The sequence below is a fragment of the Emys orbicularis genome, chromosome 13 (assembly GCF_028017835.1).
Source record: "Emys orbicularis isolate rEmyOrb1 chromosome 13, rEmyOrb1.hap1, whole genome shotgun sequence".
In the NCBI taxonomy this organism is placed as follows: Eukaryota; Metazoa; Chordata; order Testudines; family Emydidae; genus Emys; species Emys orbicularis.
This window is the reverse complement of record NC_088695.1, coordinates 28,406,747-28,432,317: the sequence shown is the minus strand read 5'-3', so window position 1 is coordinate 28,432,317 and position 25,571 is coordinate 28,406,747. Positions and strand designations below refer to the sequence as shown.

The following is a 25,571-nucleotide window of genomic DNA, read 5'->3' as shown; positions in this document are numbered from 1 at the left end:
CAGAACAAAACAAAGGGACCTTTAAAATAGAGCAGGATTGAGTCACGTCTGGGACAATGGGTCATACATGAGAGCTGGGGTTGGGGGAGCAGGGAGTCGGTTACCACGGGAAGGAGTTATATTAGGCTTCCCTGATTACAGTGTATTCTCTAAATAATAACTACTCTGACAATATCAGTAATTTCAGTTAATTACACAGGGGGAGGCAATTTGGGCACATTGCAGGCAAACACAAAGACGCCGGCATGTGTTTGTTACAGCTGGGCATTTATCTCTGTGTGTGAGGAGGTCAGTGCGGGTGGGCTGGGGATGTCTGGTGTCTATCTGAGGAAGGGGTATGTTTAGGGTAAGCACGTCTACATGGGGGGTTACTGTGGGGAATATGTAGGTGTGTGTATTCAGATGGTGCTCTGTTCATTCATTCTATCAATCTCTATCTATCCATCCCTCATATCCACACCACTGTCTTGCTGTCCACACATACAGCACCTATAAAGATTGTATTTGCTATGGTATTCAATACATATTCTTAATGAGAGTAATAAAATAAGAAGAAGCACCTAGCTTGGATACAGCGCTTTCATCCACAGACTTCAAAGCGCTTTACAAAGGAGGTCAGTATCCTTGTCCCCACTTTACAGTTGGGGAGACTGAGGCACAAAGGGGGCGAGCGACTTGCTGTAGGGATGCTGAGCCCCTGCAGTCTAACTGGGGTCAATAGCAGCTCGACACAGCAGATCAAGCTCTTGATGTGTTGCCATCCCATCAAGAAATTTGCTGCTGAGGAACATTTCCGGATGAGCCGTCTGGACCTGGGCTGCGTGTAGGAGGGAGGAAAGGGCCCCTCCGGATGAAGACAGCATGGCACTGACAGAGCTGGCTGCTCTCAGGAAGGCTGGGGGGCTGTCAGAGAGCAGCAGCAGCGGCTCTGGGGCGATGCCTGATACCCAGCAGCGACTCCAGTCTGTCACCTAGGCCTAGCAACCCGCTGCGTCACCTGCTCTCGTTAACAGCACCCCGAAGGAGGCGCTAACGTCTCCCCCAGCTGGAGGGCCAGGCCTGCAAACATCGCTGTACAAAGCCACACACTGACAGCTGGGAAGGGCAGCCGAGGTGACCGGCGAGCACCCAGGTGCGGGCAGTGACAGACAGGCTGCGTTCTGGGCACGGCTCCCCGTGCAGCCGCTCAGACACGGGGCGGCAGGGAGAGGCCGTTGTCAGAGTTGGAAGGGGAGCCAGGCCTTTCTGCAGACCATTTTTGGGCCACCATCCCATTTTTATCTGCCTGTCCATCCAGCGGCTTATACTGACCCCTCTCCCCCACGGCCTGTTTCTGAGCACCTCACACATACGCACCTGAGCTAAAGCCACAGCTCCTTTTCTTAACACTGTGTTCCTTGAGGGGGTGTCAAGCAGGGACTTCATCTCACTCCAGCCAGCCACTGTAGGGGGGCCTGCAATGGGGGGTTGGGGGGGATGACCCAGGAAGAAGTTAAACTCTTCACTAGGTAGAAAAGAGCAGGCTGTGGCCCGAAGAGCTGCCAACCAGGGATCCTTGGCATGCCGGGGGGAGGGACAGGCAGCTCCACCTCCCAAGGGGGGACCCTGCAAAGGAAGCAGAGACTTCCTCAGGGGGTGGGAGGAGCACAAGAGGCTCCTGGGAAGAGGAGTAGCTGGTTCTCCAGGTTGCTATAACTGGGGAGACTGGCCTGCCCAAGCCGTGCTGCAGACACAGCTGTCTGCAAGCTGCCCATGATCGTACGGCTGCACGTGGGGCCTGTGGAGTTTCCCAAGGCTGAGCATGGAGTTGTTTTTCTGTTCGTCTGTAGCTGGACCTTCCTTACAGGGGCCATAAGCCTGAGCCCTGGAGAGGGGCAGGGACTGGTCCTTTGGAGCCCATCCACCCCCTCCTTCGTCAGCCAGCAGGGTCTCGCTGCAGTGCATTATACAGCACACTCCCCTCCCCTCCATACGCCTATCCAGCCCTGCTTGCCCAGAGAGTCAGAAACTGGGGCCGGGTCAGTGGCAGGTTGAGTATGAACCAGTAATCGCTAGGGCTATCGGCCAGCCCAACGGGGCCAGCCTGTTCAGGAATTCACTGGGCAGGGACCCCAGACACATCAGGGCTTCCCCAAGCTCCACAACCCCAGGGGTACTGGGAGAAGCACAAGGGAGCAGAGCAAATCTACGGCGAAGACAGGAATGGAGCCCAGGTCTCCTGACTGCCCGTCCTGAATCTCTACCACAAGGCCACCCTTCCTCCTTTGCTCCCAGGGTATGGCCCAGCCCCTCTGGGGTCTCTGGGCTGTTCCCCTGACACACAACATTGGGGCATGTGGGGGGATCCTCGGAGGCAAAGGCTCCCTCTGAAGACCCTGCCCCGGCTGGAGCTGGAGAGCTGCGCCGTGACGGCCAGGGACGGCTGACATGTTCCACAGAAGGCGGGCGAGGTAATAAATACCTTTATTGGACCAACTCCTGCTGGAGAGAGACACGCTTTCGAGCCACACACAGCTCTGCTTCAGGGGGTTCAAGGGCAGCTCAGCATTGCCCCGAAGTGCGTCTCACCAGCAGGAGTTGGTCCAATAAAAGCGATTACCTCACCCACCTTGTCTCTCTAATCGCCTGGGTCCGACACGGCTACACCACCACTGCCGACGTTGCAGTCAGGCTGCGGTGACAGGAGCTCCATGCGCCACGCCCAGGATTTGCTGGGAGTCCGTCCTCCCCAGTCCGTAAAACATCAGCCATCCCACGGAGGAGTAGGAAGATGGAGCAGGCCTGGTCGGGGAGAGGAGCAGGTTTTTCCCATGCTGCCAGGTGGGAGGCTCAGGGCCCAGGCTTAGGGCGCTTCTACCTGGCCGCCTGCATGGACTTCAAGGGAGTTCTGAACCCAGTAAATTGAACCCACTATTCCCACCCTCCTGCGCTGATCCACAACGGATGACAGTCAGCTACAGCTCCCCGCCAGGGAGCTCTGTCCTCTCCCATCACAGCCCCTCCGAGCCCCATTTCATCATTCAGTAGGGCAGGGCATCACAGTCAGCAGGGCAGGTTTCTCTGGTCTGTGCATCCCACCCTGTGCTGAGGTCCCATTAGCTCTTGCCAAGCCATGCTGGGTCAGTTGGAGCATGGAACCCCAGAGGGCACGGCCCCGGGAATCAGCCTCCCACCGAGGCACTGTGCTGCTGGAGAGGGTTTGGGATGAGACGTGGCCCCTTGCGATCACAGAAGATCCCCCAGCGCTCTGCGTAAGAGCGAAGCGATGAACTCCCGGGCTCTGGGGAAATCCCAATCTGGCCAATGACATGCTGCAAAAATGGATGCAGCATTCTTCACTTCCGGTCCTGACCGGTCCTGGCATGAGGCCATTAAACAGCAGCTGGGCTCCACCCCAGGGGCAGCTGCATTGGGGTAGTGGATGACAAGACCTCTCCACATCCCTCACTGCCGCCCCCCCAGGTACTGAGAGGAGTGTTAGCGAGTGCACATTAGGTGCTTGGAGCTCCTCAGAGAAAAGGTCAGAGCATTAGCGTTACACGGCTGCAGCAACCGAGACGTGGAGGGGAAATTCAGGTCAGATCACTGAAGGGCGACCCTCTCACAGCCAGGCAAGTGTTCGGGTCTAACACCTTCAGTTGCTATTTGTGTTACTGTAGCATCTAGAGGCAGGGGCGTTGGAATTGAGGGGTGCTAGCTCCCCCCCAGATCTATGTTTCTGCCCCCCACAATATCTCGCAGAGGTGAGAGCAGGACCCGAAGGAGGAGCTGGAGCAGCTGACGCGGCCCGGGCCAGCTGACGAGGTGCAGGTCAGACTCACTGGCCCAGCCTGATCCCACCTTTGAGCCTCCGCAGGTCCCGGGCGCAGACACCCAGCCTTGGGGAGGGGGAAGAGACCGTGCATCAGCCACATGGGGCAGGGAGAGGACAGGGCAGGGAGGTGCACAGGGCACCAACCGCTGGCGGGGGCGGTGGGGAAAGCACAGGGTACTAGCCACAGAGGAAGTGCCATTGGAACAGTAGTATGAATGGTCAGGAAGTCTCTTTCCAGCCTAGAACTGACTGCCCCTCCCCCCCCCCCCCAGAGCTCCAGCAGTTCCCCTCCTATCCCTCTGCCCCCCAGTCACGGGGAGCTTCAACTCCCCCACCTCCTGAGAGGTCCCACTGGGATGGGGGATCTCATGGTGCTGGGGGCTCCACAGATACAGTGTGACAGACAACCCTGCCCCGAAGAGCTGACTAGACAGACCAAAGGTGCGAGGTGCACACGGAAAGAGACTTGCCAAAGGTCACACAACAGGTTGGTGGCAGAGCTGTGAAAAAAACCACAGGTGTCCTGAGTCTTCGCCTTGTGCTCTGCCAACTGGGCAACGTTGCCTCACTGAAGTGGCCTTTAGCAACTTATTCGTACTAAGTTCAGCCTGTTCCATCAAACGACTGTCCACATTCCAATCCTCCGAACACCAGCCCCAAGGGCCAGCAGCCCTTCATTCAACAGCCTCTGACCCCGCTTCGCCCTGCATGGCAGTTTCATCGCCACATGCTGCGATGTCTCTCCATTTCCTTTGCCCTCTTTCCGCAGGTTTACTTATACACGAAAAAAAACGGGCCGAGTTTCCTGGCTCCCCTCACATGATTAAACATGCCACTGAAATATACAGCAAAGTTCGAAGACACCCCCTCCTCCCCCCCCCAGATTTCTATTACTGGAGCTTACGCAGAGAGCTCTCCGGGAGGCAAGGGGGTGCCAAGGGACCAGAGGACAGCACAATCTGGCCAAGTAAGATAGAAGCAGAGGACTAATGACTTCTGCCATCTGCCTCACTGCTCCGCTGTCTCGAACAAGCTGGGTATTTAAAGGGGATGAATGATGAGGTCTTTCGAGGATGCATCTGACACAGCTGCAGGTCTCAGCTTTCCCCCAACCAGGGCTGTGTTACAGCGGCGGCAGCACACACACACCCAAACGCAGCCGTGCTCTCTGGGCCCAGGTCACCACCACCATGCACCTTGCGGAGCCACCGGCCTCCCCTGCTGGTCGGGCAGTGTTTTGCACAGGTGCTCCTGGACCAACTCAGAGGGAAGAGTCACTACCACCACTGCAGCACTGACCTAGGCCTGCTTAGGGGAGCTGGCAGGATGCTGGCACAGTGCAGGAGGGCTCTGAGACCCTACGGTACTACCCTCCGGTCCCCTCCACTCCTCCCACCTCATCCTCCCCTCCCAGCGTTCTTGCTTTAAAGAAGCTTCAGAGCTTTGCCTCCAGTCCCGTCTCCACCAGCAATTCAGGGAGCACAGCTCTCCTGGGCTGCAGCCCCAGACGGGGAGTTCAAAGCTCGCGCTGTGCTTTCACCAGCCGGGAGCTCGCAACGTGAGATAAGTGCCAATTAATTTTCTCTTCAACCACTCAGCAATGTAGTGCATCGGCGGGGGGCCGGGAGCAGGAGAGAGCCCTAACTTCAGTGGGCGCTACCTGCTCAACCCTCTGAAAAGCAACCCACTTATGTACCATCGGCACCTCCACATAGAGTCCAAAAGACATAGTCGAGGCCCCCAAGGCTGATCAGGCTGACCAAGGCTAATTGTGTGTGTGAGGGAGAGAGAGACAGCTCTGAGCAGCTCCTTCCGCACACCACAGGGAGTAGATTCCTGGGGCGGGCACCTGTCACTGTGAGAGGCTAAGTCTGTGTGGGAAACACGAGGGACAGGGATGGAGAGTCACAGCTGTAGTGTCGCCTCAGGAGGCCGGTGGGGACATGGGGGACATGTGTGAAAGGAGGTGGTCGGGGTTTACTAGGGAAAGCATCTCAGCTGGGCCGCACTGGGAAAGCCCCGGCAAGGGTGGCACTGGGACGACCCCCCAGCAGCACCTGGTCAGGCTCCTTATGCAGGCGTTCTGGCAGGGTGCAATGCACATGTTACCAGGGAGTCTGTCATAGAGACACCGCCCCGCTCTACCGGCCATTGCCCCAACCACCTCCCCCCCACTGGCCATTGCAGACGTTCCCTCAGGCACCCGCTGCAAGTGCTACCATGGAGAAGTGTCACCAGATCACTGCTTTGTGCATCTCCAGCATCTCTGAATGCAGTTTGGCTGCTGGAAGTAAGGAGTCAACACCCTGCGGGCAGCCCGCTTCCTGCTCCCCACCACAGGGGAGGCTCTCCACTGCTTGGGGGAGTGGGAAATGAATCACAGATGTGACAGGTGGAAAAGCCCCAGTGAGCCATCCAGCCCAGCTGCCTAGAGCAGCACAGGCCCCATTGTCCCGTCCAGCTGTAAGCATCTCAGGCCATGGGGCTTTGCCACTCCCGTTGGAAAGGCACTTGCATGGGTTAACGGTGTAACTGGCCACGCCCAGAGAAGAAATCTCTCTCCTGGAGGCTGGAGGAGCTTGTCTCATCTTCAAGGAGCTTCTAAAAGGGACCTCCAAGGAGTCTGGGATCCCCAGCAGCTTCCCAGAGGCACAGCCCTGCTCCTCGTGCAGACCCGAGAGCTGGCACGTGTGGTGAAGGACACCTGTGCTACTGGCCTGGCACGCTTTCTCCAGCCTCAGCATCGGCATGCCCCCCCTCACTCCCTGCCCAGCCCTCCTAGGCAGGACGTGTAACAAAATGATTCAGTAGCCCAGCATCTCCCCAACACCTAGTGATCTCGCCATGAGACCCTGCCCTGCTTGTCCTCAACAGGACCTCACTAGCCATCTCCCCTGCTGGGTCAGAGCTGTCTGCACATGGGCACTAGCCACCTCGGGAGGTGGGGGGGGAGGGACGACTGCATCTGGAGCCTCCCACCCACTGGCCTGAATCAGACTGAAGCCAGTCCCAGCAAAAAGCGGCGTGCTGGCCCCTGTGTGAAATGACCCGCTGCCTCAGTCCAGCTGTGAGTGGAGAGATGTCCCCACCCCAGAGACCGCCCTCAAGTGTGGCACCTTAGTAGAGAGGCTAAGGATGGAGAGGGGAGCTCCACTGCCCCCCTCAGTGCTTGGTGTCCACACTAGGGCCCAGGGCACTTGCTGGTACCCAAGGGGTGCTAGCTCTTCCTCCTTGCCTCCTCCGGAGAGAAATGGACCAAAGCAGTTGAGAGGGGGAGAAGGAACCCCGAGAGCCGGATGATACAGGACAAAACACAGAGTATGTCTACACTGCACTGTAAACCCGGCTCTGTGGGATGTGGGCTCGTGGACATGGCTTCCGCACTGTACTGTAAACCTGGGCTTACAATCACTGGACCCAGGTCTCCCAGCCATGTTAATGCGTCCACACTGCACTACGCAGACCTACTTGAGCAGTGTCCTCACTGCAGAATGACAGGGCTTGGACCTGAGTCCCAGCAGGACTCGGGCTCTGACCCACGCCCCTAGCAGGGTTCTAGCTCTGGGGTCCTGTAGCGGGATGGTCACCCCGCTCCTGCCCTAAAGGGCTTAAAACAGCCCTGGGAAAGGGCTGTGGCAGGGGAAAAGCTGGGCTGATTGGGAAAGCAGCCACAGCTGTAGCCCGTGCAATCAGGGCCCAGCAGGCCCTTATAAGGGGGCGGTGGGCCAGATGGAAAGACAGATTCTCTCTCTAGCTTTCTGAGCGAGAAGGACCTGGCTGCCTGGGAAGCTGAGGAGGGTACCTGAGGGGGAGCAGTGCTGGGGAAGGGCAGAGAGAGCTGGGGAGCTCCAGCCCAGTAAAACCCCAGGCTGCAGGCCTTGCCAAAAGGGCTTTAAAGGGTACTGGGGCTGCAGAGGGGCAGCCCACAGATAGGCAAAGGCAGCTGGTCCAACCCCCCTCGCCAGTGATGAGTGGTTTACAGACTGCCGTCTGCCCCAGGGAGCGGGGGCTAGATGATGACTGGCAGTAGCCACTGAGGCAAGATGGGGATAGGGGGTTGGGGGCTCCCTGGGGAGGGGAGACCCAGAGACGGAGGGGTGACTGCTGGGGGCAGAAGCCTGGTATACAAGGGCACCGGGGTCCGGGACAGACACGGGGGCCAACGGCAGGTGAGGCATCAGCTGGCAGAGGGCACTCCAGAGCTGAAAAAGCTAATTCCCTGGACAACCAGCAGGAAGCGCCGCGCCGGTGAGTCAGTGCTCGTTGACGCGAGTCAGACTGATGTGTGTGTGGATGGACGGGGCTTGAGCTCAAACCTGAGTCCGAGCCCGGCTTAGTGTGCCGGGTGGACATACCATTACTGGGCTGAATGAAGCTAACACTACACATGCGCTTGCCCGGTGAGCAATTTACAGAGGGACCAGGAATGAGCAGGGAGGCAGGGTCCCCCCGGTAGCCAATGGGAGGGGAGGCAGCATTTCTTGCGCTCAGGCCCAACTTGCCCAAGAGCACAGAGCACAAAGGAGCAGCAGTGAGTCCAGCTTTGCAAACATAAAAGCACCCCAGAGACCATGACTGCAGCTAACGCCCCAAAGGATAGCGGCAGATTCCAAACAAGCCCAGGGCATCTTGACAATGGCACCAAATTCTGCGCAGCTTGTTTAAAAATACCCAGAAGAGAGGCACTCGGCTCATTCTAGTGCTCTGCAGCCACTAAATCGTTGCTGTTGTGGGACCGCCATGGCTCCCGGCAGTGAGATAGAGACAAAGCCCTCCAGCAAACAGCGCAGGTGTCTGGCACTGCACTCAGACAGCCGTGCAGCATGAAATGACCCACGAGCCAGGCTTCCAAAGCTCTGCAAGTGGAAATGTTCCAAACAAGGGAGAGGTGCAAGGCTGTGAGACGCTCTCCGGGGAAAGTCATCCGCCGCTGCCCGGCTCCGAGCACATGCAGCCAGCAGAGGAGCTGGAAAGGAGACGAGCCAAGAGACGGTCCAGGGGGGTGGAACAGCCTGCTAGGGAAGCCCAGGAATCCGCGCTAGGAGAAGGAGGCAGGAGCTACAGCCCCGAGGGAGATAAGAGGGCTTGTATCCTTCCAGCTGCACCTGAGCCTGCGAACACCTTGCCCTTCTCTAGCCTCTGCTACGCAAAGCCCTCACCATGCTCTCCAGCTGCTACTGAAAGGTTCAAAGTCACCCTGGCAAAACTGGGCACAGTGCCCAGATCACCTGCAGCCCCACCCTGGCCTTGAGTCTCTAGCCCATCCCTTCCACGACACACCCACTGCACTTGCTTCCTCTCCTCATTCTTGCAGCAGCCAGCACACAGAAGCAATCCAAGCCCTGGGGGAAAGTGGCAGGCCCCTAACAGACCCAGGGGAGAAATTCCTAGTGGGGAGAATCCTGCTCCCCAGAAGGTTAAAGGCCAAGTGCCACTTCTGCTCTCGGTGCCACCTGTGTAAATGGAGCGTCACTGCACTGGCAGGAACGGAGTCCCTCCTGATTCACAGGGGTGTGACTCCCACCGGAACCGGGCTCTTAGCGTCCACACAGAGCCAGAGGCAGAGAAACTGTCAGGAGCCTGCTCTCTATTGGTAATGGGCAGGCAGGATATTGGCCTGCCTTGGTGGGCAACAGGGACTAGACCTGACAGCTCTGGGCAGGGGCACCATCACCCCGACCCGGCCTCCTACTGTGGGGACTCCGTGGGGTAGAGGTGCTAATTCTCTCTCCTTCCCAAACCACTGGGTCTTTAGTAGCCCCATCAGCATTCACCAGCCCACTTCCTCCCCGACAGGTGAATTCCCCAGCCCTAGAGGGGCACAGGCCCTGCTCCACGAGCCAGCTGCCAGGGAGCCAGAGGAGGCTGCAAGGGTCAGAACCCAGTGCAGAGACACAGGCCCTCGGGGTGGCCATCCCTGGCTTCTGCGGGTCCTCCAAGGCCAGGATACTGGGGGTCTGCCTGTCTGGGGACCAGCCCAGCTTCCTCCTGGGGGTGGGAGAGATCACTGGAGGAAGAGAGCCAGCCAGATGGTGAGTCTTGCTCCCAGCCAGATTTTTCTGCTTTTACCTTCAGCTTGGGGTGCTCCTGCCCCTGCCAGGATTACTGGGGCACACCTGACCTGATCAGTTCCCTGCCCTTGCAGGACCCTCAGGCATCGACACACCGTGGTCTCTGCTGCAGCACACACCAGTTTCGTTTCCTGAGGATCACGATGCTCCAGTTAAACTAAATTCGCCGGGCTCAGCGGAGGGGTGTCAGGGAGGAATGTTAGGGCCCGTGCCCAGCAGGAAGCCAGCCCAGATGAGCTAATGGTCCTTTCCGGCCTTATGAAACTGACAATAACGAGCAGGGAGAGGATTCAGCCAGGTGGGGAGGAGAATGGCCAAGCGACAGGCCGTGGCAGGGTGGGCTAACTAGTCCCCAGCCCAACGAGCCTTGAAAAGGCTGAGACCCAGATGCTGCTGAGCAGAGTGTGGGAGAATCCTCTCCATCCTTAAGTCACCAACAGGACCTCCCCACAAACGAAGGCTGTGGGACGGGGCCAGCCAAGCGTTCCCAGAAGGGAGAGCCATTCAGCCAGCCGCCTACCACCAAACACCCAGAGACGCCTGGGAAAGCACAGGCAATGCTAAACCCTGACAGGTGCTGCCTTCATGAAGCTGCAGGAGCTGAGCCCTTCTCAGGGTTTGGCCCTAGATGTGGCACCATGTGCCACGCTCCCATGAATGCAGAAACCTCTTTGCAATATGCATCCAGACCCAGCTTCACCCCAGGGAACCGTGTACACTAATTAAAACTGGAAACTCAAAGGCACATCATTGTATCAGCAGCTTTATCTCCCGCTGTTGGGCAAAGGGAGGGCTCAGCACGAGCCAGGGGCTCTCCGTGTCTGGAATCTCTGGAGAGAACAAAACACGACAGCTACAGGATCGTGCTCAAAGGAACAAGGCGAGATGTGATCATATTACATAATTCAAGCTATTCCCGCACCCTGCCGGCTCACTGCCTTGGGAGCCCCCAGGAGCTATTTCTTCCGTGTGTGTGTGTGTGTGTGTGTGTGTGTGTGTGCACGCGTGTGCACGTATGCACAGGTGTATGTGTGTGCAATCATTCAGGCAAGGTGCAAAGCAGAGAGATCAGATTTACACCCCTTTCTAGTAGGAAAGGATACACGGGGGGGAGGCGCGTGGCCCTCTCTGCTGCGCCCCATGCATGCCCCTTGTTTGCTCAAGAATGAATCGGTCACCTACTCTGAAAGGGCCTTCTTAAAAGCACTGGGGAACATCCTTAAAGGGCTGCTTATTTGCAAAAAGTGAGGGTGTAAAAATACCGTCCCCCCGCCCAACGGAACATCAGAGTGAGATTTCTGCCCATTTCAGTGGCAAGGGCACGTCTAGCCCTGCAGAGCCAGCCTGGCCAAGGGAGAAGGAGCCGGAATCTGTCCCATCTTGTGCGGCGTCAGCAATGCCTACAAAGGCCTCCTCCTCACTAGCCTTTCTCCCTGCAGATTGCCCACCATGGCTACCCCCAGTGCTGCGCTGATGATGCTAGACACAGTGGCTGGAGCGCCAGCGTATGCAAAGCCCTGGAGGCCACTGGCACAGCATCGCCAACCCCAGCTGTTCCCAAATCATCCATGAGGCCACAACAATCCCCACATTGGCTTAAAAATCACAACGTTTTTAAACAAAATATATATTTCAAGCTTTTTTTCACTCCCCTTCCAGATTTTCAAGCTTTTCTTCACAATTATTTGTGCTAGAAACTCTCTCTCTCTCTTTTTTCTAATGCAAGCTGAGAAATATACTCCAACAACCTCCAGGAGCTGGGACTTTAAGAAACACACCAGATGTCGTGAGACTCGTGAGAAAATCACAAGAACTGGCGACAAAGCTGGTAGCAGTTGAACCAATGCATCCTGTCAACCCGCTCTGAGCAGGGTTAAATGACTCAAGAACTACAATGCCAGCTGCTGCTCAAACCCAGGGCACCCATCATTAGAACGGCACCCATGGGAGCAACTGAGAGAAACAAGGTCAAGTGTAGCAAAAACCAGGCCAGACTAGAAACCGCTGAGTGTTGAGCATACTGAGAAGAACCTGCTTTTTGTAAAAGGTGCAACAAAAACCTGTCTGCTCACCAGACTGCAGGCTGGGAACTCGCTGCTTTATTAACTGCATCACAGAGGGGAGAGAACTAGAAACTCCCACTGCCTAAACAGGGAGTAAGGGAGGGTGGAGCATGGTTCCAACCCATAATACTCTGAGTAGCCCAGTTAACCCCTCCATGACCACTTTACTACACTGCTTAAATGGGAGCGGAGCTCCTTTGAAACTCCAGTCCCCCGTTCAGATCAGTTACACCTGGGCAGACAAATTGAAGCACTCAGAGACTCCTGAGCAAGATGGCTGAATTTCTTACAGTCGGTGATGCAGGTTGAGGAAGGAGCCCCGTGTTGTGTCATTTGCTTTTTATGCAAACATAATATGGAGGAACCCCACGGGCGCAGCAGAGGCAGAATAACGGGGTTTACTAACTGTACACAACACACGAGGCCCCGTTACATAGCCACACCGCTGCACCTGCAGGGTTCTGAACGCACAACACTGTGAGCACCACTGGAGGGCTAACACACTCTTTAAAAGGATACTCCCCGATTCCTAAACACTACACCCAGCTTGACTCTCAGATGCCAGGCTGAGTTTGCAGGGCTGGCAGGTGCGGGGATGAAGTCTTCCTTGTAAAGCAGGCACCTTTGCTATGGAAATTACTGGGATGCAATAAACTGAAAACCTGACGATGGCCCCGATTCAGCAAAGCACTTCAGCATGGGTTTAAAGTTAAACATGTGAAGAGACCCAATGAAATGGGCTTACGGCACTTTGTTCAATTGTAGATAATGGCAAGTGCCATAGAAACAACAGAGCAGGCTGGATAATGAGCCCTTTCCTGTGCCCGTGTATTAAAACAGGGCACTAATCACAATAATGCTGCTAGAACAAATAGCAAGAGAGGAGTGACTGTGTGTAACAACCTGAGCCTGTGCAGCCCGAATGAGAAAGTAAGAGGTAACTCTACAGGCAGAGACACATTTGGTTGCAAGCAGTAGCCGCGTTCCTTAGCAGAGACATTGATGCACTTAATAGTAAAATCTCAATCACAGCTGTCAGGTCACAAGCAAATTGTTCCATGTATGAATAAATCAAAACAAGGGGTAGTGAAAAATTATACTTCCCCAAATCTCCCTAAACCTCCTGTCAGATTTATAGGGACCCAGGGGACAGAAAGAAAAATACGACCAAATCCTGAAAAGCCCATGGATAGAAAATATGAGCAATGCTTTCTTGAATAAAAAATCACTGTCTTACATCCGGTGGCATAAATCTAGTGCTTGGAAAGTTAAATGGCATTTTTAACACAGCTGCCAAGGACTCTAAGTAGGACATCAGTGGAACTAAAGAGAACCCAATAAAAAAGGAAAAGAGAGCCAAGCAGAGATGGTTTAAGAAAGATTGTATTAAGAACACAAAAATAAAATGATGAGTGTGTTTCCTAACCCAGAGAATAGGAATCCCAGACCTCCTAACCCCCTGCCCACACCCACCGGAGGGGCACTGCTTAGAGAGAAATTATCAGAAAGGAAGGACAGTCCAGTGGTTAGACCACTGCCCTGGGACTAGAGACCTAGCTTCAATAGAGGCCCTGGAATAACAGAGAGTTGGTGGGATAACTCACATGACTGGAGTACTGTCATGGATGGATATAAACTGTTCAGGAAGGACAGGCCAGTAAGCCTCACCTCAGTCCCTGGAAAAATCATGGAGCAGGTCCTCAAGGAATCAATTCTGAAGCACTTAGAGGAGAGGAAAGTGATTAGGAACAGTCAGCATGGATTCACCAAGGGCAAGTCATGCCTGACTAACCTAATTGCCTTCTATGAGGAGATAACTGACTCTGTGGATGAGGGGAAAGCAGTGGATGTGTTATTCCTTGACTTTAGCAAAGCTTTTGATACAGTCTCCCACAGTATTCTTGCCAGCAAGTTAAAGAAGTATGGGCTGGATGAATGGACTATAAGGTGGATAGAGCGCTGGCTAGATCGTCGGGCTCAACGGGTAGTGATCAACGGCTCCATGTCTAGTTGGCAGCCGGTTTCAAGCAGAGTGCCCCAAGGGTCGGTCCTGGGGCCAGTTTTGTTCAATATCTTCATTAATGATCTGGAGGATGGCGTGGACTGCACTCTCAGCAAGTTTGCAGATGACACTAAACTGGGAGGAGTGGTAGATACGCTGGAGGGTAGGGATAGGATACAGAGGGACCTAGACAAATTAGAGGATTGGGCCAAAAGAAACCTGATGAGGTTCAACAAGGACAAGTGCAGAGTCCTGCACTTAGGATGGAAGAATCCCATGCACTGTTACAGACTAGGGACCGAATGGCTAGGAAGCAGTTCTGCAGAAAAGGACCTAGGGGTTACAGTGGACGAGAAGCTGGATATAAGTCAACAGTGTGCCCTTGTTGCCAAGAAGGCTAACGGCATTTTGGGCTGTATAAGTAGGGGCATTGCCAGCAAATCGAGGGACGTGATCATTCCCATCTATTCGGCATTGGTGAGGCCTCATCTGGAGTACTGTGTCCAGTTTTGGGCCCCACACTATAAGAAGGATGTGGGAAAATTGGAAAGAGTCCAGCAGAGGGCAACAAAAATGATTAGGGGGTTGGAACACATGACTTATGAGGAGAGGCTGAGGGAACTGGGATTGTTTAGTCTGCAGAAGAGAAGAATGAGGGGGGATTTGATAGCTGCTTTCAAATATCCATCCAAAGAGGATGGATCTAGACTGTTCTCAGTGGTACCTGTTGACGGAACAAGGAGTAATGGTCTCAAGTTGCAGTTGGGGAGGTTTAGGTTGGATATTAGGAAAAACTTTTTCACTGGGAGGGTGGTGAAGCACTGGAATGGGTTACCTAGGGAGGTGGTGGAATCTCTTTCCTTGGAGGTTTTTAAGGTCAGGCTTGACAAAGCCCTGGCTGGGATGATTTAGTTGGGAATTGGTCCTGCTTTGAGCAGGGGGTTGGACTAGATGACCTCCTGAGGTCCCTTCCAACCCTGATATTCTATGATTCTAATTCTATGCTCTGCCACAGACTTCCTGTGTGACCTTGGGCAAGTCACTTAGTCTCTCTGTGCCTCAGATCCCTATCTGTACAAGGAGGAGAACAGCCCTGCCCCTGCCTCACAGGAGGGGGAGGATAAATAGCTTCTGACTGTGAGGGGCTCAGATACTATGATAGGGGGTGTCTAATATTGATAAATTATACGTGCGGGAGGGAAATCTACTCCAAACTAGGAAGGCAGCTGTTACAGCTCCTAAGGGCATGTTTAGAAAGAATTTAAACCAATGAAAAAGTAACATGATTTAGCAGTTCTGAGAGGTAATACTGGGCAAGAGCACTTTCAACAGCTGTGTAAAGGAACCAACACAGGAATCACTATGCAAGGACAAAAAGCCAGATAAAAAGGTGAAATATACTGGATAGCGGAAATGATCAGTCACCTCCAAGCACACCTGTAACAAACCAAGAGCACTTCAGCTCCGGAAGATTAGAAGGGCTAGAGGCCCAGGGAGGGTATCACTAGGTTTGGAAGGATTCGATTTTTATTGGTAAACGTCAGTAAACAACATCAATTTCACCGGACACACACAAACCAGCGAAAAAGCATTTCCAGGGTAATCATCAAAATTTACAGACAATGTAAGCAAAATCCTGCGTGAGAACGTATTAGAGTCAAATTTCAATGATTTAGACTTTTGAATTAGGCTTGTTACAAAAGGATAGCGAATGAATAGTGAAAAGAGGTACAATTTGTTGATTGCAGGATATTTACTCTGTATGTGTGGACACGTGATGTTAATAATTTCTGTTTTAATCATTTACAAAGCTTTATTTTTGAATCTCAACATTTACTGTCATTATCTGACACCCCCCCCACCACCATTATTCCCACAACTGTGAAAATTTAAATGAATAAAAATAGGAAAAAATGCTTTAAAATAAACCTTGATATTATCAGTTGAAATAATAATAAAAATAAATCAAATTCTGCCAAGCCTAGACATCAGCCTGTGTCGGAATCCAAGAACAAGGGGAAAGTCAGTGAAATTGAAAGGTGGGGAACTTAAAACAGATTCAAGAAAACGCTTTTTCACGCAACTGACAATTAGCCAGCAGAAGTCACTGACAGATATTGCTCAGGCAAGACCGAGAAAGGAATTAGACAATGATAACAAGAGTATCCAGCAGGGCAATAGGCAATACTAAAATAAATGAGCTATTTGGAAGGGATTTAAGCCCTCCTGCTTCAGGGCTTTAGTCATTCTCTGACTATTGGGGGCAGGAGGGAATTGTGCTTGTGGGCAGGTTATTCCATAACTGCCTACTGTGGGGGCTCTTGCATCTTTCTCTGAAGTATCTGTTGCTGGCTGATGATGGAGGCTGGACTAGATGGGCACATGGGTCTGTAGGTTTCCCATGTTCCCATGTGAGACAACCTGTCTCAAACTCCAAATTAGGAGCAGCGTCCTGCTAATATCATCCTGGTCTCCATCCAGTGACCTCACAGGAGAAACAGTGTCTCAGGTTACTGGAAACAGTAAAGGACTCTCGGCTGGAGAGGTCAGAAATAGAGTGTAAATACTTAATATAAAAACATAAGAGTGGCCACACTGGGTCAGACCAAAGGCCCACCTAGCCCAGTATCCTGTCTTCTGACAGTGGCCAGTGCCAGGTGCCCCAGAAGGAATGAACAGAACAAGGTGATCCACCCCCTGTCGCTAATTCCCAGCTTCTGGCAAACAGAGGTTAGGAACACCATCCCTGCCCATCCTGGCTAACAGCCATCGACGGACCTATCCTCCAAGAACTTATCTAGTTCTTTTTTGAACCCTGTTATAGTCTTGGCCTTCACAACATCCTCTGGCAGTTCCACAGGTTGACTGTGTGTTGTGTGAAGAAATACTTCCTTTGTGCTTGTTTTAAACCTGCTGCCTGTTAATTGCATTGGGTGACCCCTAGTTCTTGTGTTATGAGAAGGAATAAATAACACTTCCTTATTTACTTTCTCCATGGCCATCATGATTTTATAGTTGCAACATCATCTGCTTTTCGGCCACTCCTCTGGACAAAATTCACAGCAACAGTAACTCACCCAGTATTACTGTGAGCTGTCTTTGCAGTAACTGTCTGATTTTGAGAGACAGCTGTCGGGGGAGAGAGGCACAGGAAGAGGGAGAGCACACACACAGCACCTCAGCTACATTAAAGATGTAAGCAGCCTTGGGGGGAATGGGTTTTAAAGTGCAGCTCTGGGCAGGCCAGCTCAGAAGCAGACTGCGCTCTTCGGCACTGCTAGCAGCATCTCTGCCTCGTGCTGCTGCTCCCTACCCGGGGAGAGCTGCTCTCTTGCGGAGGAAACAGGCTGGAGCTGTTTTAACATGAAGGGTGCATTTCTTTCCCCTGGGCTCAGAGCTAAGATGTGACAATAACGGCCCAGATGTCTCGCCGCCAGCAGCACCAGTCAGAGCATCTAGGACACAGCGCACGAGTGACATCCAGGACGGCTCATGCCACAGATGCCTGGCTAAAGTCTGCTTTGAGTTCCCGGCGGCTTCTCATTCCGATGCAGGTCCTGGAGCTGTCAGTTGGCTAGCAACAGCCACAGACATTGACACGGCCTCACTTGACACGTGGCTAAATAGGAAAAAGGCCACAAAATCCTGAGCAACTAACCAGCCAGTGGTGTCCCCTACCCCACAGCCAACCAGTGCATGAGCAGCACAGCTGCCCGCTGGGAACGCCATCCCCGGTTGGCACCTGTACCTGAGATGGGTGCCGTCCCCTGCCTATGGCTGAAGAGACCCCTGGGTGACAAGCAAGGAGTGTACTGAGATACAACCAGGGCCAAACTCATCCCTGGTGCAACCCCCTGGGCGCTAATGGGCATTGGGACATTAAAGAGCTAGCGATGTCCTAACGAGAGAGCATTTTTAGGTTGAAAGCAGTGAACAGGGACAGAATGTGAGTGTACCTCAAGCATGGGGGGGGGGGGGGCAAGTCCAATAGGATGAACGGGCTCCCCCCGGAGAATGGCGCCTGGAAAGAGGGATCAGTGCAGTGCAGAAGGACTCGGGGACATAAACCAAGCTGGAGAGTGTCCTGATTTCATAAGGCACCACTGGGCTGGATTCTGACTGATCTTCCTGGCTAGAATTTGCCTCTCTGCCCCAGGAAACACATCCCTAAGCTAACTGCCCCGCTGGGCCCAGGAAGCAATGTGAGGGTTTCAATCCAGCTGAGGGTCAGGCTGGGATGTGCCAGGCCAGCCAGTCTCTGGATTAAACAACGCCGAGATCCTGTGAGCTGTTCCCACCAGATTTTGACCCCCGACGGCAGAAATCTCATTGAGATCAGCAAGATGCCGAGCATTGGAAATCTCCTGGGAGCTGCTGTTCTCACAAGGTTCCAGCCACATCCCCCCAGAGTCCTCAAAAATAAGGCCAGAAGGGGTCTGAATTCTGATCTCCAGCCCATTAGATTTCAACCAGTTACCCCTGTATTGAGCCCAGTGAGTTGGGTCTGACTAACACATCTCTTCCTGGAAGGCATCAAGAGACAGCATCCACCACTTCCCTTGGCACTTGGTTCCAATGGTTAATCCTTCAGCTTGTAAACAATTGCACAAGATTTTCGCATCGGAACGTGTCTGGCTTCAGTCTCCAGCCTTTGGTTCTTGTTCTGCCTTTCTCTGCTCAGTTAAAGAGATTGTATCCGCAGCGATTTTATACTTATTTCCAGGTCATTTATGAAAATCTTGAGTAATGTTGGGTCTTCTGCTGATCCCTGCAGAACCCCACTAGAAACATCCCCAATGACAACTACACTTTTTGTGATCTATCAGTTAGCCAGTTCTTAATCCATTTAACACGTGCTGTATTGATAATGTATAGTGCTATTTTTTTAAATAATATTGTAGGGTGACCAGACAGCAAATGTGAAAAATCAGGACGGGGGTGGGGGGTAATAGGAGCCTATATAAGAAAAAGACCCCAAAATTGGGACTGTCCCTATAAAATCAGGACATCTGGTCACCCTAGAATACTGTGCTGTACTAAGTCAAATGCCTCACTAATGTCTAAGTATTTCACATCTACCCAGTTACATTTATCAACCAAACTTGCAATCTCCTCAAAGAATGAAATCAGGTTTGTCTGTCAAGATCTATTTCCCATAAGACCATGTTGACTGGCATTCATTGTATTCCTAGCCATTCATTCTTTATCAGCTGAATCCCCTTATCAGTATTTCCATTATTTTGCCAATTACTGATGTCAGGCTAACCAGCCTATAATCCTCCTACTTGCCCTTTTTGAATATTGGCTAAACATTAGCACTCTTCCAGTCTTCTGCAATTTCCCTGGTATTCAAAGACTTATAGAAATTAACATCACCGAGTCAGCGATCTCCTCAGCCAACTCTTTTAGGACTCTTGGGTGCTGGGCCTGCCGCTTTCAAAAGGTTTATCCCTAGTAGATGTTGTCTAACATCCTCCTTAGTTATTAATGGCCTTGAAAATACTTAATATATAGGTCCCTGATCCTTCTGCATCCAAACTGGGACCAAAGCTCTAGGGTAAGTGGGTTTTAGGTCCTGTGATTCCAATGTGAGCCGCTCCTCCCAGCCCTGAAATTTCAGGGCAGAGACTCTGGTTTCAGCTCATTTCTGCGAGGAAGTTAATGGATCCCCGAGACTGGCTGCTGGTTGCAACCACTGTTTGCCTTCCAAGGGGAGTAGTGGGGGCAAAAGACATATCTGGCTTCAAGACTAAGCTTGATAAGTTTATGGAGGGGAAGGTATGATGGGATAGCCTAATTTTGGCAATTAATTGAGCTTTGATTATTAGCAGGTAAATATGCCCAATGGTCTGTGATGGGGTGCGATCTGAGTTACTACAGAGAATTCTTTCCTGGGTGCTGGCTGGTGAGACTTGCCCACATGCTCAGGGTTTAACTGATCGCCATATTTGGGGTCGGGAAGGAATTTTCCTCCAGGGCAGATTGGCAGAGGCCCTGGAGGTTTTTCGCCTTCCTCTGCAGCATGGAGCACGGGTCACTTGCTGGAGGATTCTCTGAACCTTGAGGTCTTTAAATCACGATTTGAGGACTTCAATAACTCAGGCATAGGTTAGGGGTTTGTTACAGGAGTGGGTGGGTGAGATTCTGTGGCCTGTATTGTGCAGGAGGTCAGACTAGATGATCATAATAGTCTCTTCCGACCTTAAAGTCTATGGGTATGTCTACACCCAGCCGCTAGTTCGGCGGCTGGGAATCGAAGTTCTGGGTTCGACTTATCGCGTCTTGTCTGGACGCGATAAGTCGAACCAGGAAGTGATCGCCGTCGACTGCGGTACTCCAGCTAGACGAGAGGAGTACCGCGGCGTCGACGGGGGAACCGCGGCGTCGACGGGGGAGCCTGCCTGTCGCGTGTGGACCGAGGTAAGTTCGAACTAAAGTACTTCGAACTTCAGCTACGTTATTCACGTAGCTGAAGTTGCGTACCTTAGTTCGAATTGGGGGGTAAGTGTAGACCAAGCCTATGAGTCTTGAGGTAGGGGCTGGGGCTGCCAACTTTCTGGTTTCCATAATAACATCTTCCTTCTTGAACAATCCCAAAGGACTGAGGAACATTAAATACACCTGTCACTGAAGTGCAGGCACCTCTGGGGCAGAACCCTGCAGCTACTTAACAGCAGGGGCAGGAGCAGGCCCTCAGACACAACCCTTAAGAAGCCAGCACTGACAATCTGCTCTGGCTCAAGTCTCCCTGGAGACTTGGTTGGTCTCGGTCCGTCTGCCCCGCCTCCTGGATGGCCATGAAGCCCGGGTCCATCCTCTGGCGTGGGAGCTGTCTGCAGTGGAGCAGGGATCAGCAATGTGCTGAGCATGCTGGATGCTGCTGCCAGCACGGAGGATGCTATAATGACCCCCCAGCAGCTCCATCTCTCTGCTCACAGCACACCTTGCTGATGGGTAGGCAGGTGGGAAGCAAACCTACCTGGGCCAGTGGGGAGAGCTTGGCCATGGGCAGATTGGCTTATTGTTGGAGGTTTCCTGCAATGTGCTGGGCATGACTGGAGAGGGCACTCTCTCCTCCCAGGGCGAGGGCGCTGTCACCTTCCCAGCCCTGATACACACTGCAAAATTTTCATCTACTGCTCCCTTCCCCCGGTAGCTGCAGCTGTAGCTGCACGAGCTCTCAGGACAGCTGTCGCCTTTGATGCCTTAAAGTTTCATGCAACCAATGTTGAGATGAGAGACTTGAGACAGCAGCGGGAGGCAGAACCGCCTCTCCATCTCGCTTTACCTGATCCCTTTGGCGTTTGACCTGCCATCGTATTCCACTTCCACTGCAGATCCCAAGGAAACGAACCAACCGGTCCGTGTGATCAAGGGGGTTTCCCATTCTTTCGCTGAAGGACTTGGAGCAGATGGGAATGACTGGAGCTATGCATGGTACGGGTGGGTGCTCCACCAGCCTGCACCACTGTGCCACTGCTGATCTGCAGCGACCCCCGGCACAGCGCCCAGTCCTGACCTACTGTTTTGCCAGGTGTGTCTCTATCTCGTTATCTGTGGTAGGTACTTCTCCGGCCCCCACTGCCTAGTATCAGAGCACCTCACACTCTGTAATGCATTAATCCTCACAATGCCCCTCTGAGGCAGGGCAGTGCTATTACCACATTGTACAGATGGGGAACATACGGAGACTATGGAGACTGCCGGTTATCCTGCCTCCCCGTCACTTCCGTTAAAGATATGGCCCTGCTTGTGCTCTCCATTGCACCCCCTGGAGTGGCGTAAAGAGGAGAATCACCCTCCCCCCCCCCGCTGCCCCCATCACACACACACACACACACACACACACACACACACACACACACACACACACACACACACACACACACACACCACAAACGTGCCTTCCCACCCCGTCCAGAAAACCAGAACTTTTCATTTCCAAAACGTCACAACCATTTCAACCCTTTGCTTTCCAACATTTTGTCGAGACAAAAACGTCATGGAAACCACCCCTTTCCCGCAAAACGCCCTGTTTGGGCACGTCGCAGTTTTCCACCAAAAGCAGTTTCAGCAAAAAATTTCCAACTTATCTATGGCCCAATCCCGAGAGGTGCTGAGCGCCTTCGGTTCCCCCGGAGCCCGGGGTGTGCACGGCCAAAGCGGGGGAGGCAATAAGAGCGCGCCCCATGGGGGCTGGAACTAGGTGGGGGAGAAAGGGACCGGTTAGGCTGCACAGCTGGGACCCTTCCTGACCCCCAGCTCTGTGCAGAGCATCCCGAGGGATGTGCTGGCACATTTAAAACTAGATCGGGCAATGCCCCAGTAAATGTGCAGTACTGAATGGCCATGTGCTGCCCCAGGGAGCGGACTGGAGGGTCTAACAGGATGCTCCCGTGTCCGTGAGAACAGCAGCACAGCCCCTCTAATGCAAATTCCCAGCTGCCTCCCAGAGCCGTGAGCAGGCACGCTCCGACCACCCCTGAGCAGGCTGCGCCAGGCCTTGTGTTCCTATGGCTGGAGACGGTGTGGGGCCAGTGCTGGGGGCTTGCTGTGCCTGCAGATGACTGGAGGTCAAAGGGACTGGGAGATGCAGCACCTAGCGAGGGATGCTACAGCTGCTTGGCTGTGCTGCTATGCTACCCACACATGACAGAGTGCACCTGGAGGTGCGACAGTCACTCCTCAACGATCAGAGGGGTAGCCGGGTTAGTCTGAATCTGTAAAAAGCAACAGAGGGTCCTGTGGCACCTTTAAGACTAACAGAAGTATTGGGAGCATAAGCTTTCGTGGGTAAGAACCTCACTTCTTCAGATGCAAGTAATGGAAATCTCCAGAGGCAGGTATAAATCAGTATGGAGATAACGAGGTTAGTTCAGTCAGGGAGGGTGAGGTGCTCTGCTAGCAGTTGAGGTGTGAACACCAAGGGAGGAGAAACTGCTTCTGTAGTTGGCTAGCCATTCACAGTCTTTGTTTAATCCTGATCTGATGGTGTCAAATTTGCAAATGAACTGGAGCTCAGCAGTTTCTCTTTGGAGTCTGGTCCTGAAGTTTTTTTGCTGTAAGATGGCTACCTTTACATCTGCTATTGTGTGTCCAGGGAGGTTGAAGTGTTCTCCTACAGGTTTTTGTATATTGCCATTCCTGATACCTGACTTGTGTCCATTTATCCTCTTGCGTACTGACTGTCCAGTTTGGCCAATGTACATAGCAGAGGGGCATTGCTGGCACATGATGGCATATATAACATTGGTGGACGTGCAGGTGAATGAGCCGGTGATGTTGTAGCTGATCTGGTTAGGTCCTGTGATGGTGTTGCTGGTGTAGATATGTGGGCAGAGTTGGCATCGAGGTTTGTTGCATAGGTTGGTTCCTGAGTTAGAGTTGTTATGGCGCGGTGCGTGGTTGCTGGTGAGAATATGCTTAAGGTTGGCGGGTTGTCTGTGGGCGAGGACTGGCCTGCCTCCCAAGGTCTGTGAAAGTGAGGGATCATTGTCCAGGATGGGTTGTAGATCACTGATGATGGGTTGGAGAGGTTTAAGCTGAGGACTGTAGGTGATGGCCAGTGGAGTTCTGTTGGTTTCTTTTTTGGGCCTGTCTTGTAGCAGGAGGCTTCTGGGTACACGTCTGGCTCTGTTGATTTGTTTCTTTATTTCCTTGTGTGGGTATCGTAGTTTTGAGAATGCTTGGTGAAGATCTTGTAGGTGTTGATCCCTGTCTGAGGGGTTGGAGCAGATGCGATTGTACCTCAGTGCTTGGCTGTAGACGATGGATCGTGTGGTGTGTCCGGGGTGGAAGCTGGAGGCGTGAAGGTAGGCGTAGCGGTCGGTGGGTTTTCGGTATAGGGTGGTGTTAACGTGGCCATCGCTTATTAACGACACGCTCTGGCTGGAGGCGTTACAGTCTGCAGGGCCAGGCAGAGCTGGGCAGCAGGGAGCAGAGACCACCAAGCACAGTCTGAACAGGGCCAACCGGCTTTGGGCAAAAGCAGACCCAGCACCTCCCAGGGAGTCCAGGCTGGGCAGGAAGTGTGAACCCAAAGCCAGGGCACCAGAGCAGCGACCTAGGAGTCAGGACTCCTGGCTTCTGTTCCTGCCTCTGCCACGGGCAGAGCTGGATTGGTTCCAGCCACAGAGGGAAACGGGTCATGTCGGCACTGCAGGCTGTGGAAGGACTTGCTGCATCCAGGGGTCTCCAATCCCAGAATCTAGCAGCCTCTGTCCCCAGCACACGCCCCCCAGCGTCACTGCAAAACCCCTGCAGTCAGCCCATCCCCAGGGACCGTGCCCAGGGAAGAGGACGGTCTGCTGCAGCGCTGGCATGGGACTCTGGAGATCTGGGTTCACTCAACTGGAGAAAAGTTGCCATGGGATCTTCAATGAGCACAAGCCACCCGGACCACAAAGGGGCATTGTTTCAGCATCAGCACAGAGGGATGAGACACCCCAAGCAAACCACCAGCAGCACTTGCTGCAGGGCTGGGATAATGCTGGAGGTCTCCCAGCCCAGGACCACCCAGCCCAGCCCTGCCAGGGAAAATCCCAGTGGGGGTGAGTGCCTCTGGGAGCTGAGAGAGCAGGGGGCGAGATGGGCGGGTGGGTTTCACTTTACAAATGCCAGAGTCCCTCGGCAGGGATTTCTCTGGCACTGGTGAGGCTCCGGGGGCCCCTTGCCTGCGCCGGGCTGATGAGGCATTGTGTGTACGTGCACAGAGGGAGGGACTCAGGATCCCAGGAAAGGGGATAATCTGCTGGTAAAATGGGATCAAACCAGAGAGCCCAATGCCAAAACGCAGGCAGGGATTAGGCGAGCTGAGGTGGGCAGCCCGGCCCTGCTCCTCTCCTGCCTGGCCGGGCTCACCACCCAACTCCTGAACCGGCTGCTTCTGCTGGCAGAGCCCAGGAGGCCTGGGACTGCAGCTAGGGCTTTCCGACTCTCCTGGCCCAGCACAACCCCAGCCTAACCACAAAGCCAAGGGACCCATCCCCTGGGGAATCGAGCCTGCTGCCCCCTCACCCTCAGGGCACAAGGGGGCATGGTCCTTGCCCCTGCCCCTGCGGTGGGAGCCCTGCTATCACCATGCCCTGCCCACTGGATTTCTTTAAGATCTCGGTGAAGCTGGGGCTGGTGGAAGGTGCCAGACTGATGGCTCTGGAGACGGGGGGCTCTGCTCATCCCTCGAACCTGCCCAGTGGGGCAACCAACAGGTAAGTTCCCCCCACACACGCTGCACCCTGTCCTCTGGGGCCAGTGGGGAGCTCAGTCCCTGGGGGCCATTCGATCCTGCTCTGCCTACAAGGGGGGAGGGGAGTGCGGGGTGGGCACTAGGAACCAGGCTGAGACACCACCAGATCCACGTACGGCCTGGCCCAGACTGGCTTCATCTCCTGCCCCTCTCCCTTGAGGACGTCAAGCTCCCCCCCACCCCACTGACACACCTATTTCCCAGAGGATTGCCACCATCTCTCTGACAGGCTCAGTGCCACCTCTGGGTGCCAATGGGAGCTCAGTACATGACAGAGGCTCTGCAATGCCCCGCGTGCCCGCGCTGCCATTCCCAGCAGGAGTAGTCTTACCTCCCTGCAATCAGCGTGAAATTGAGCTGCAGCCCGTGCCAAAGG

General features: G+C 53.7%; 1 protein-coding gene across 1 annotated transcript in view; it reads right to left on the bottom strand.

Annotated features, from left to right (window-relative positions):
• USP43 (ubiquitin specific peptidase 43) overlaps nt 1–25,571 on the bottom strand; it is a 177,669-nt gene that overhangs the window by 115,517 nt on the left and 36,581 nt on the right. The window lies entirely within an intron of this gene.